This window comes from Rhagoletis pomonella, unplaced genomic scaffold, assembly GCF_013731165.1.
Source record: "Rhagoletis pomonella isolate Grant_MI unplaced genomic scaffold, Rhpom_1.0 Rhpom_scaffold_00007, whole genome shotgun sequence".
Lineage (NCBI taxonomy): Eukaryota > Metazoa > Arthropoda > Insecta > Diptera > Tephritidae > Rhagoletis > Rhagoletis pomonella.
In genome coordinates, this window is record NW_023458561.1 from 46,081,367 (window position 1) to 46,086,853 (window position 5,487).

Below are 5,487 nucleotides of genomic sequence, written 5' to 3' on the forward strand. Positions count from 1 at the left end.
GCTTTTATTTTGTCACTAATTCTGCCCTTCCTCAGTTCAACACGATTTTATTTTTTATCTGGACACAGTTGAAATTGTACATAAATACATATTTCTGATAACACAATTTTTCATGAAACTTAAGTAATGTTATAGTCCTCAGCGATGACTGGGAGGCTTCGGGGTGTTGCATCAATAAGTATGTAGGACTTTTGGAATTTCTAAGTGGTCACTTCTCGGAACAAAAACTGCTTAATGCGCTTAGAATACATCGCTGTATTGCCAGTGTGGAAAATATGAATTGTTTATTCGCAACTAAGAGTATAACTACAATCTTTCTTTATGAAGTAGCGGACGTTACTAGTAGGCCTCATTTATGGTATTTTATAAAGTGTGCTAGCTTCAGAAGTACTCTCTATGCTTTTACAGAACACACTACAGTGGTCTGGAAGCCCAAAATTAAGGTTGAAGGAGAATTCTTAGGAAAAGACTTTCGATCCATACATGTAAAAGTTTACCGGTGACTCCATCCAACCGCTGCCCCGGTCCACTTGTTCCTTGATGGGATGTGCGCAGATATTGATCTAGCTGGTGTCAGGCTAATCACGCATTGATCCGTGTTCTCAGAAAGCCTATGAGACCACTTAACTATGCAAGACCAGTCAGTTAGGCAACCGGCGCACAGTGGGCTTTTGGAACACTCCAATGCGAATTAACCGTAGCGCTTAAAAAAAATTTTCGAAAATAGTGTTCTTAGGAAAAACATACAAAATTCACCGCATTTGTTCCAAAAAGAAATTTGTATGTTTTATTGTACTAAGCTTATTGATTTATAGACGAGAAACAAGATTCCACTGTTTAAAAATCGAAAAAAAAAATTAACACCTCAATTTAAATAATGCATTTCTTATTGCATTCTTTTTTTTTTAATGTAGCTGTGTATCCTTCTCACATTTTTATATCACTCGGATAACAAGCACGTTGTAGTGCTGTTCAAGATCTTTAATTTGAGGAGGGGTAGAAATTTTTAGGCCCTCTGAGAGCTAAGTTGTAACAATTTTAACCCAAACTTCGAATCTGCTGTACGAATTTTTATTCTTAAATTAGAAGAAAAATTTGCAAAAATGTCGAATAAAATTCCAAAGTTTAACTTCAGAATCCCAAAGTTGTATTGCCTTGCCGAAAAATTGCTTTGAATTAAATGTTTAAGAGCGACTTCTCATGATCAAACTAAATTTAGCAACCAACTCTAATCTTTTTGCTGTGAACGTGTGAAATAATATACACACATACCCTTACAGTTACATACTTAGAACAGTTACGTCATATTAGCACTCACTTATACATATTTTTCTTAAAGATACCGGCTTTAAGCGGTTAGAACTCAATTCGCGTGGGGACTACACAATTTCTATATTTTTTTATTTATTCATAGCACACAAGTGGCTAAAATACTAAATTGGCTTGGCACATCTTGTTCCCGAACTTTTGTCAATGCTTTTATGATAATCACTTCTCAACAAAGCCGACTTTTAGCACAGAGTTCTTGATATTTTTTTTTTCATCGCAATAGTTCATTAGCTAACACAATAGATTTCGCAGTACAAGCTTATTCATATCAGATCAACAGCTGCCCGGCAAAGCCACGTGTATGTTGTCTAGATTGTAAAGGCCCGTCCATATACAACTTTGGCGTTGCGTTGGCGCTGGCGTTGCTTTGACAGCAGCGCGAGCAACGCCCGTACTTGCTACAATTAACGCTTAGCAGCGAATACTTTGGTCACTAAATTAACATACTAGCGGCAGATAAATCAAAATATCAATAATTGCATTAAAAACTATATTTCTTGCCCGCATTTGATTAAAAAGTAAAAATATTTCACATAATTTTGATTATTTGGAACAGCTGACAAACGAGGCATGCGAAAAGTTGAGAGTTGGCCATTTTTCTGTTTTGCTTTTGCGTTCGCGCTGCCCAACTTTGTTTATGTGGAGACTTTAATATAAATGCGTGTATTCATAGTTAGCTGTCGAAGCAACGCCAACGCCAACGCAAGGCCAAATTTGTATATAAACGGGCCTTTAATGTTGAGCTGGTTTTTGTCGTAAATACCTTATTATATTTCAAAAAAAATTTCTATATATATTATTATTATGCTTGTCATGCCTGGCGTGGCTCATTTTTTAAGATAATTATTAACATTTTTCTTCTTTAGACTTGGTTCAAATTTGTTAGCAAATATACATACACTTTGGGTTAATTTATTCGCTTCTGCCAGTGAAATATGGGCACTGATTTTATATTTTACGCTAATTTATTGTCAATCATAGTATATATACTAGTAGATAATGGAGTTGTACAAGTAGAAATGTCTAAAAATACATATCTACTTATATTCAGATGCTTCATTAGCATACGCTCAGCACAGCACAGCACAGCAAACAATCTCTGCAGTTAAATAGTAAATTGCAAGTGCCAAATTAATTGCATTATAATTATTTGTTCGCAGTGCATTACTTTGTGATTATTGCAATTGTAGAAATATAAAAAAAGTCAGAGTTGTATTGTAAATCATTGCAAATTATTTATGAGTGCAATATTATTTCAAACAAGTTCAATGTACAAATTTCAAATTTCTAGTGTTTTTCAAACATACTAATATCTGCATTAAAAAAAAAACTTCGATTAATGGTAATAAATTATTCAATTGCATTTAATGCCATTAAAAGAATTAAATTGTAGAGAATTGTGAATAATAATAATTTAGCATTATATTATTCGTGTAGTCCCCACATTCATTTGTAGTTCGTTTCATACTGTACATTCTTATCAATATACATATGTACATGTGTAGGTATTGATCTTATAACCTATTTCCACTAAAAGTTTAACAGCAGTTAAGAGCTCAGTTAAATTTTAAGAATTTCCTTAACTTTCGTTTGCTTAATTTGAGCAATTTTCTCCATCAAGTTGTAATCTTTTTTTCCACTAGGCATAAACTGCAGTTGGGGCTTGGTGGAAATGAACTATTACTTTTCCACAAATTATAATAAAAATTTGGTCCAGCTTTCGCTGAAAGGTAAATAAAAGCTCTGTGTAAATTTTTGGTGCATAATTTCAAAAAATGCCAACTTTTGAGTTTTGTCACTTCTGAAGATCGTGTGCGATATGTGCATATTTATGTAAGCTCCTATCGGCAGGCATGCATTATTTCAAATATATTTTGCATTAGATTTGATGCTTGCACCTTATCGCCTCTTGCAGCTGTCTTCAATGCTGGCAGTATAGAAGAGTGTTTCGCCATAGCTTAAGATTGGACTGGATATCAGCTATCATAACGGTCATCTTTTGAAGTTTTCTACCTTAAGGCATTTCGGTATTATTTATTAGTGGGTAACACAGCTTCATGTTAAAGCTTAGAAGCCAGCTCTCAAGAAAAATCACAAGAAATATTTTTTCATTATTTCTGTTGCTTGAAAAAACACTTTGCTTTTGCTGTAAATATTCTTGAAGAAATAAATATAAGAGCAAGGCGAATTCATACAAGGTGCTAGCAGCAGCCCAAAAAACAAAAACTACACTAACAAATATCATAAAAAAAACAAATTTACAACAAACAAATAATGTATTTTGACAATCAGTAAAAATTCGCCTGGAAATAAGCAGCTCTGGTAACGCCACCTTATATGATTTCGCCTTGTATACGAGCATTTTTTTCTTATGAGCTGCCAATTGATTTAAAAATTTTGATTGAATAAAATTTCTTTTCCATTTCTTGTGCGTAATTTTATATGAATTTTTCGCTTTTCTTGAGAGCTGCTTAAACTTGACAGTTTTTTAAAAGGAAATTCAATATGTACTTAAAAACTACGTCCATTTCCCAGCAAGGTTTCATACATACAAACATACATACATATGCGCTTATAAACATATGATAGTTTTGTGTATTCGAATCAAACTTAATGTATGTATGTATGTATGTATTTAGATACTTCCCAATAAACATTTTTGTTAAATCTCAATTTGAGATGCATTTGAGAATCAGTCCTTTTCTCAAATCTCAAGCGTTAATTCTCAAATGCATCTCAAATAATCGTTGATAACGTTTCAAACTAAAAAGCACATACTTAGTATGAAATTTTCCTTTATTTTCAAATTGAGAAATGTTGAATTCTCAACTTCTATCTCAAACGTGAGTGAAGCGGATCGAAATGAAATCCAGTTACTCTTATTGTAATATTTGCATAGCGTTACCAATTATACATGTAAGCGAAACACAGTTTTTTATAGGAAAGGCATTTTTATTTATGCAGTTTAACAGTTTATTCAATAGCTTATTTATTCAGTTAGTTTAACAAAGAAAAATACGGTTGATATAAAAAATTAGTTGCATGGTTTATTTTGAACTTAGAGAACTTGCGACCGCGTCCGCGTGGTCGAAGAGCTATTTGGCGACTGATGTAGTAGACTACCGATGAACTCCGACATCTGTGCCATGTTGACACAGATGGAATGGAACAAAATACTAACAATTTTTTTTCTCAAATGTTTCTCAAACGGTTCTTAAATTGATAAACAATAGATCTGATTCAGTACTCCATGAACTTACAGGTTTTTACACGAGCTTGCAAGTTCCTCCAAAATCCTGCAAATGAGAGCGATTTTTGGAGAGTTGTGTAGACAATGAAGTTGCAAGATTTTACCCGAACTTTTTCTTCCTGTAAAATCATGAAAAGTGTCAAGCGATCACTGGTTGACGTTTTTACAGGGAAAAATGTTTCTTTTGTTCCCGTACTTTTTGTTGTTACTTACTTTTTACTCTCACTTCAGAGAGTAATTTTGCTGTTTGACATTTTTACATGATTTTACACGAAAAGTAGTGGATCAGAGCTAATGTTTGAGAAAATGTTTAGTTTCAAATGATTATTATTATTATTATGAGCCTTGAGCACTGCGACCTCTAGGGTAGTCTATTGTGCGTGGCCCTTTACCCTATATATGAAGGCTTTTAATATAAGCTAGCACTTCGGTGGGCTTTTTGTTCCATATTTCGAATGGATTAAGTGTTGTACCACCTAGGTGAGCGAGTCTGCGTCTAGCGAGAGCAACACATTCACAAAGGATGTGTTCTGGCGTTTCTTCGTCCATCTCACAGAAGCGACAGACGCTCGTGTCTGAAAGATTCATTTTACTGAGGTGATAACGCAGGGAACAATGTCCCGTGAAGTACCCAGTGAGAGTTCGAAGGTCCTCCCTGCCTAGATTTATGAGCTTTTTTGAAGCTTCTTGTGATGGACAGATGAACCGCTTAGCTTGTCTTTGCCGCGGACATTCATTCCAGTGCCTGTCGAATTTTTTGTCGACCCACTTGTTTATGACCTCCCTTAAGTGGGCTTTGGTGAGCCCGTTTTCAAATGATAAACAATGCTGAAAATCAAATTGAGAATTACGATTTTCTCAAACGTTTGAAAATGTTTGTTCCAGTGTTTGTTGGGGTATGTTTTTTT